The following is a 9,186-nucleotide window of genomic DNA, read 5'->3' on the forward strand; positions in this document are numbered from 1 at the left end:
TAGCAGCTATTCAGTTATACTCATCACTATTTTTGGCATTTCTGGGTGCTTTATAAATTGAGAAATGTGATAGTGATCTATTCACACTTCTTGGAGAGCCCTGTGTAGTTTCGTTGTTCTCGTTGAGTCTTATAAATTGCAGGAGCAGCAACTAAGTACCGGGTTCAAGGCAACTACGGCAAAATATCTCTTGCGATCAGACCCGGTCCCTCATTCGCACAATATGATTCCAAAAGCATTGGCCCAGAATGTTCCTGAAATCAAAGTCCTCCAATCAATTGCCAGAAACTTATAATTTTTCAGCCATGAGGCCAACATATTTGAAGGTCAGCAATATTTTTCTCTTGCATGTCCAAACTAAATCAAGCTTGTATACACAAATACATAGACATAATATTGTCTCAGTCATCAGTTTGATATAGGTAGCGACATAGGATCGCAGCTAGTTTGATTAATCAAACTGTAATTGATAACGTTAAGTTGGGGAATGGTTATATTTTTTGTTAATGATTTAATTCTATAATATGTTGATAAATGTTGTTATAATAGCTTGGCATCTATATAATATTGCAATTGCATCTATCAGCCGTAGGTACCAACCTCACTCTAACTCTCTGACCGTAATAAAAACTATTTTCTTTAGGTTTTTAAAATGATGTGCCATTTTTCAAATAAAAGTCGCATGTACAGTAAAAGATTAAGTTTTGATAGAATTTCATACCGTAATTGGCAATATCGGTTGATATACCCTAATAGAGATTTGATATTAGTTTTCATAAATATTTTTTCCATACAGCAGGTGCATTGTCACGTAATTATTTGCGGGAGAAGGAAACGAGCATGCCCACAACAAAAAGATGGCATCCAAAACCAGAGCAGATCCAGATCCTGGAAGTTATATTCAATTCTGGCGTGGTAAACCCTCCCAGAGAAGAAATAAAAAGGATCAGAGCACAGCTGAAGAATTCGGGCAAGTTGGTGATGTAAATGTGTTCTACTGGTTCCAGAATAGAAAGGCCAGAGGAAAGCGAAAGCGACATGTCCAAGATGCACAAAAGTCTAAACTTTGCCCCAAGAGTGCAAAGACCACATCCTCAACTGCATCAACATCAAACAACATCAACGTCAACATCAGTGCAGTCTAAACCTATAACGGTTGGAAATCAAGCCCCCTCATCGTCTACTGTGCCAGTATCTTCATTGCCCGGGAACCATTACGAGATGCAGGTGAACCAAGAAATGAGCAATACTCAATGCAGTAACATGCAAGCATTAGGGGGCAGGACAACAGGCAGCGGAATTTGAATGAAGGTACTAGGCACTGATACTAGTGGAATAGTATTGTTACCATGTCTTAATTTCAAGCTGCCAACATATCATATACATATATTTGTGCTCTGTTGTGACACAATTGTTTTCATGTCTAATATTAAGCTCGGTCTGCAGGAGGTGTGCAGGAGGACTCCGTGACTAACGCTAACCGATCAATAATTGTATTCATCAATGACATTCCAATGGAAGTCCCCAAGGAGCCCCTGAACTTCAGGGCTTTCTTCGGGGATGATGCTCTTTTACTCCATTCCTCTGGCGAGTTGGTGCTAGTGAATGAATGGGGATTCACCTTGGAAGGCCTGGAGCATGGAGCTAAATATTTCTTGGTATGCTATACATATTCCTTATGTTCATTTATATGGAATCAGCCTCAGTATAATTAAGTCTCAAAAAATTAAATAAATATAGAAGTGTATTGGTCTGATCTGAGTGGCCTTATGGGTATATTTCTCGATATTAAATCTAGAAATGTATTGGTTTGATCTGAGTGGCCTTATGGGTACGTTTTTATTTTATTTTTGCAGATATGAAGGCTATTTTATCAATGGTGGATCTGCTTTCCTGGTTCAGCTTCTCGTTGAACACTGTTGCTTTTGCAGCAAAATTCTCTGTTACTGTTAGATTCGACACTTCGGATTTGATATATCGAGGCTATATGTTTTATTTATTTATAAATTGATATTTTATATTCTATGGTACCAAAACAAAAGGCCTGTGTCACTGTACGGCATTAGTTTAAATCATTTTTGTTATGCTATGGACCTCATCAGGATCACGGGGCCCAAAATTGGTTGGCTCACGTGCTGAATTATTAGTTTCTGGTAAACAATTCAGGTGCACAAAGTTTTAATTATGCACCTTCCAAATCCCTAAGTTTGAAGTATAATTCCTTGGAAACATGTGTGAACTGTGAAGTATAGGTTGAATCATAAACAAAAATAAATTATTACATTATTATTATGTTTCGTTATTTTTTATCAACCATGGTTGGTTTATCATAATTAGGGAGAATTAATAGATCATAATTGATTATGGTTGAATTTGGTTTATTATGTTTAAATATAGTAATGGTGGATAGTAGAGTATCGTTAATAGATCTTTGAGTTTGGGTGACTATGGTTGTTTATGTTAAACTAAAGTTGTTTATGATACCTTATAATTGAGTACGGTTGACCATGTCGCATATAGTTGATTGTGGTTGACAGTGGTTCACCATGTTCAACCGTAGGAGAAAAAGGTTGACCATGGTGTACTATAATTAGCCATGTTAATAACGGCCATGGTGTACTATAATTGGCCATGTTGATAATGTTTAACCATGTTGATTATGGTTGAATATGTTGATGATGATTGACCATGGCTTGACCATGTTACACATTGCTGACCTTGGTTGAGTATGGTTAAATATAGTAAGTTATAGTTGACAATAGTTGACCTTAATTTCTAATTGAGGTTTTTGTGATCCATATTGAATTAAGAAGAAACTTTCAGTAGAAATCACATAAGAGTGTTTTTGTTCACACGTTTCAAACCATCTAGTGTGGTTCATCGTCAGGATAATATGAAGAGGAAGATCTAGGCAAAAGCTTAAATAGAAAGCAATGTAGAGACACCTGGTTCATATAACTGCTATAAAAATAGCTAGTTTATGTGTGTGTGTGTGTCAATAATAAACCAGTGGTATATATATAACATTAATTATTAGTAATAGGTTAAATTTGAATAGAAAAAGAATAAAATAAAACAAAAGTCAAACTTTAAATAACAAACTAGGTCAAAAAAAATAAGAGAAATCAAGACCCTATTACTAAATAAATGAATCAAGATCCTATAATAACTAAAAAATCCTTATTAATTTAATGAGAAAAATGCCAAAATCAAAAAATAATCATAAAAATAAAATTATAATTTTAATTATAATTAAAAAAAGACTAAGAAACAAAGTCAACTATAAAATAAGGAGCCAAGGCCCTACAGATAATTCAAGAAATTAATAACCTAAATAAATTCTAACAAAAATCCAAGCTAAGAAAGATCAAGACGATAAAACTATACTTAAACAAGGTGGTAAAAACCAATCCAAAAAACTTATTAATGAAAACTTTGCGAAACACCTCCCTTTTATCCAAGGGACCACTCACAAGATTGCAAAGATCTTAATGAAACATAAGGTTCCCTCAGCCTTTAGGCTTCTAAACACCATTTGAATTTCCCTAAGATTCGTCAAAGACCCAGTGGACCCTAAATATATGAAAGGTGTTTATGTTACCCCTTGCTCTTGTGGGACTCCTTACATAGGTGAGACCAATTGCTCAATTAATCAAAGGATTCATGAGCACGCCACTGACATTAAGAATGATAGGGCCCGCTCCTCTACTTTGGCAGAGCATGCTGATAAATCTAAGCATCACATATGCATTGAGGGTGCCCAAGTCATTGCGAGGATTAGTCATTTCCATCATTGAAAATTTAGGGAGGCCCTAGAAATTGAAAAAAGAAGTTATAATTGTATGGTCTTTATCATGGAAGAACTTTATAACAATTAATTTTATTGTTATTATTGAAAAAATTTATTGTTATTCTCTGTTATTATTGTAAATAATGATACTGTTATTCTTTATAGTTATTGTAAAGTATCTGGTTGTTATTATAATTATTATTGTGAAATGTATTATTATTATTATTGTAAATGGAAAATTGTGTTGTTATGTTTATTTATTTATTATTGTAGTATAAATTTTATTAAATATGAATTATTATTGTAAATTATTATTTATTTTAATAGATTTACTTATAAAATTTATAATTTTTATATATTTACTAAAATTTTAATTAGAGTAAATATAATTAAATTTATTATAAATAAATTCTAATCGTTTTTTATTTATATAAAAAAAAAAATCTATAAGTACTTTTTATCTAATAAATTTAATTATTTTTATTGTTATTTTCAATAAAAAAATAAGCAATAATGGAAAACCATTGTAAATTTTTATTTACTCTATTCAATTTCTTCATAAAGTTTATTGTTTTTATGGTTATTTTCATTTATCACTGTTAATTTTATTCTTTGTGGTTTATCATAGTAAACCATGAAAATATTATTCTTTATAGTTTACTCCTCCATCACATTGTAAAGTGTAAATTGTTTCTTGCTAAACTTATAAAATTTATTGTTCTTTATTGTTATTTTAGTTTATCATCGTAAACAACTATAATGTTATTCTCTATTGTTCCCTCGTTGTTATAATATTGTAAACTATAAACCAGATATTAAATTCAATGTTAAACGATATCAATGTAAATATAGAAAAGCGCATTATCGAAATTGAATATCGAAATGAAATATTAACCTATGTATTGAAACTTAAATGTAACTCCAGATAACTATTAAAAATTATATCATATAAAAATTTTGCTTCATACTTTAATGTATCAATTTTCCTACCAACATAATCAGCGTTGTACAAAATCATGATATGTTAAAAAATTAAACCAATAATCAGGTTAAAAAAGACAACCTATAATCATATAATAAATAAATTATAGTTATATCAAATTTGATAATCAAAGGCACATCACATTAATTCCAATTCCATGTACTAGTGATAAGAAACACAAAACGCTAGGTTGACAATCTACCCAACATCACTTAAAAATTAGCATTGCAATCCACCACTATAAGCCTCCAACCATCACTTGAAAATTCAATTCCAATCCACCACTATAACCATTTCAAAGAATCTCATTTGTGGTGCAATTTCAGAGACTCTCGACTGTTAATGCAATTTCAATTGCAATATTTGTGGGATGACTTTAGTATGGTGCCATTGCAATAGCTCCAATAATTTAATAAATTAACATGGAAGTCAAGATGGAAATTTATATATATATATATATATTATATATAGAGAGAGAGAGAGAGAGAGAGAGAGAGAGAGAATGCTGGAAAGGTTGTTTAAAAATTAGATAAATTTTATATATGAATACTTTCATAATTTAAAGCACAGGATATCAAATATTTCAAAATGTAAGTGTACAATACTACCCAAAGTTCACCATAGGACCTCTTCTATCTGACATGCACACTCTACGGCTCTTCTTGGCACAACATCAAAGGCCCTTCCATTTCCTTTCATATGGCTAAGGTCCAAGAAATTTATACTATCCACCTATGCTAGAATAGGAAGTTGTCCTTCATTAAAATTTCAATTTGAATATTAATCAACTAAAATCTAAAAAGGTCAACTAAAATCTAATCACTAAATTACCATATGGTTTGTTTATAGCTTGTTTAGTAAATGTGTTTAATAAATTTTCATCCATATGATTGTTTACTAATGAAACTAGTGAAGGTGCAAAGATTTTACTCAGTAACATTGTTGCAACCACTACTATATGTTTTTAATGCTAGTAACAAAATGTCAAACCTAGGAGAAATATGTAGAAACCCTTTTCATATGTGATTAGCTTATTACTTTTTCTTTCTTAAATTATTTATTTGTACTTTTATAGAGTTTAAGCAGAAATTGCATAAGAAATAACACCAGTAAAATTACTGCAAAACAATTCCAAACACTAAAATTCCAAAAGCCACATATATATATGACATTCTCATCCTTTTAAAAAGAGATGAGACATTCTATTCACGAACAAAATTGACATTAGATATGTATGTGAAACAAACTTGACATCATTATATATATATATATATATATATATATATAGAGAGAAGAGAGAGAGAGAGAGAGAGAGAGAGAGAGAGAGAGAGAGAAGACTTTAAATTCACCATAAGCTTTGTGGCAGCGCAAAGATGCGAAGTCTGCCTCCAGTAACCCTAGGACTTCGAACTTTGTACTGATTGTTCAATAGCATTTTTATCATGTCAGTCGCAAAGGTTCTTAGAGATCGGATCTGATTTGGGGAAGAATTTCTTTTCAACTTCCCCCTAGGCATTGTGACCCAATCAAGATTGTGAGCCTTCCAGATCTGATTTTTTTCCAAAATTTCATTCTCGAGTTGTAAGACCTAAAAAAAATTGTTTTTCACTGGCCCACCGATCACGATGGCTAGTCTGGCCCAGGATAGTCAGCGCTCTCAAGACCTCATGGATTTCAATATCTTAGTGGAAAATGGCCCTAAGTTTCAAAGGCCCTTCTTCCAAGTTTGTGAAAAAGATTGATGAGATCCCAAAAATTGTGATCTAGACTCCTCAAGCAAGATCAAGGGCTCTTCAACTTGTAAATCGGGGTTTGATTGGGCAATTCAAGGGTCTATGGCCCTCACCTTGATCTATCGGATCTTACATAGAAACAAACTAAAATCCCAAGATGAAGGGGGAGGTGGTTTCCACTTTGATCTATCAGATCTTAAATAGAAACAAACTAAAAGCCCAATATGAAGGGGGAGGTGGTTTCTTCCTTTGTAGAAAAGGGTTTTTTAACATTTTATTTTGAACTCAAGGAAGATTGAGATTTGATTTTCAGAAGTAGGGCTTGATCCATGGAATCCAAACTTTAACCTCAAGGTCAAGGTCAAGGTCAAGTTGTTGGAATGATGTCAGCTTTAGACTCATTGGAAATTATTTGGGAAAATTGTGATATCTTCATAAACGTTATGGGATAGGTCAAGTTGCAAGAATGATGTCACCTTTAGAGAGCTAGGTCAAGTCGCTAGAATGTTGCCACCTTTAGAGGGCTAGGTCAAGTTGCTAGAATGATGCCACCTTTAGAGGGCTAGGTAAAGTTTCTAGAATGATGCCACCTTTAAACTCCTTGGAAATTCTTTGGGAAAATATCTTGACTGTGCAAAACCCCATGAAGGCTTATTTGCATGTGCCTAAACTTTTGTTGAATTGGATTTCGAGGAGGGGCTTCTGACAACAATAAATTGTTGCATGGATGACAAGACATACCTCCAGGAAGTGGATTATGACTAACTCCCATTCAAGTGCCAAATTTTCCATGAATATGGGAATTTTACCAGAAATTGCACCAAATCTCCAACCACTCAAGAAAATCAGAGAGAACAAGGGGATGAATGGTAGCAATCTAAAAGAAGAAGAGGCCCCAACAGACACAAAAAACCTCAACAAGGAAAACCAATACAACATACCAAAGGCACGTCAAATACCAATAATTCCATTGCAAATAAGGAAGGTTTGAGCCAATCAGGAAGTTGCAAAGTTGAGTCCAAAAAATATGAAACACTATCATATCTAAACAAAGAAGAAGGCACCCTACAGAAAGTTTCAAATCCATCTCTTCAAGCTACCTCCCATCAAAGTCCTCAAAAAACCTCAGCTAAGGAGAACAAGCCATTAGAATACTCCCATAACTCCACGGATGACTCATCGAAAGAAGAGAAAGACACTTATCACTCCTCAAAGGAAGATACAAGCACGGTTCTGATAGCCAACCCAGCCGATGAGAAATCATAGGCTAAAAAGATTAAATGAATAGAAAGAAATATTTGGTGCACTGAGAGGAAAACTAATAGGGAAACCCAAAAGGAACAAGCATAAAATGACAAAGAGATGGGATACCAAAGCACTATCACTCATCAATTAGAAAATATTCGAAGTAAAGAAGCGTAAAAAGGTTCAAGAACAAGGCCCTTGAAGGTGGAAACTCAAACTAAGAATAAGTAATGAATAATATTGTCTCCTGGAATTGCAGGGGCTTCAGAACTAGCAAATGAATAGCAAAAGAAAAATATTTGATAATGAAATAAAATCTAGTTGTTTCCCTCTTTGAGGAGACAAAAATTAATGAGAGAGATCTCTCATCCAAGTAGAAGAATATTTTGAATAAAATCCTTCACCTTGTAGTCAGTTCTCGAGGTGCATCAGGAGGCGTATGTACCTTATGGGACCTTGATCAATTAAGCTCTTGAAAATTGTAAGACACAGCATTGGATAGTGACCTCCTTCAAAATTTTGGCCCTCAATCAAGTATGCACTATGATTAACCTTTGCAATCCTATCCATTTTTAAAAAAAGCAAGAATGTTGGCAATCCCTTATGGATTTAAAAAAAAAATAGGATATGGAGATAATTTCATTACTGGAGGCGATCTCAATACAATCATCCATCAGAAGGAGAAGAGAGGAGGATTTGTAGTTAGATATCATTTCCAAGAATATATGGAAGATCTTATAAACTCCTTGCACCTAATAGATATTAACCCCCCCCCTCCCCAACTCCACTTCACTTGGAATAAAAAGTGGTCTAGATATGGGCACAAAGTAGCGAGATTAGATAGGTTCTTGGCCTCTGAAAACTTCCTCTCTCTGAACCTAGTTCTTCAATCCCTTATCCTCCCTTGGAATGGATCTGATCATAGTCTTTTCTCTCTTAAAGTTATCCCCTCTCTGAATTATGGCCCTATTCTCTTTTTATTATGAGCTCTCTCGCTCCAGTCTCCAGGGTTCTCAGAGGTTCCCACATCTTCCTAGTCGCAATGGGTGGATGGCAGCCCAATCTGTATTTTGGAATCCAAAATCAAGAGGCTCAAAAGGGAAATCAAGCAATGGCTAAAAAATAGGAAAAAAGACAACCAAATCTCTTGTATAGCTCTAGAAAAAAAAGAATATATTCATACTCAAATGGAGACAAAATATGTCTCATAGGATTCGTTGCAATAAGAAGTGAAACCTTCAATTCTTAGCACACTCTTCTAAAACATGAAGAACAATTATGGTGTTTAAAATCATGAAGTGTCTAGTTAAAAGTATGATAAAGGAATACAAATTCTTTTCATAATCAAGCAAAGAACGGGGAACATAAAAATAACATCTTAGAAATCCAAGTTTAAGGACAAAAGCTTGACGATTTCCAAAAAATCCAAGAGAGTC

At 33.6% G+C, this 9,186-nt stretch overlaps 1 pseudogene; it reads left to right on the top strand.

Moving 5' to 3' along the window:
- The first annotated feature begins 840 nt into the window (after positions 1-840).
- On the top strand, positions 841-2,011 carry LOC149159143 (WUSCHEL-related homeobox 12-like; annotated as a pseudogene).
- Positions 2,012-9,186: the final 7,175 nt, after the last annotated feature.

This window comes from Pinus tabuliformis, chromosome 5_2, assembly GCF_031772625.1.
Source record: "Pinus tabuliformis cultivar Carrire ecotype Pingquan chromosome 5_2, CPIR1, whole genome shotgun sequence".
Classification (NCBI taxonomy): Eukaryota; Viridiplantae; Streptophyta; class Pinopsida; order Pinales; family Pinaceae; genus Pinus; species Pinus tabuliformis.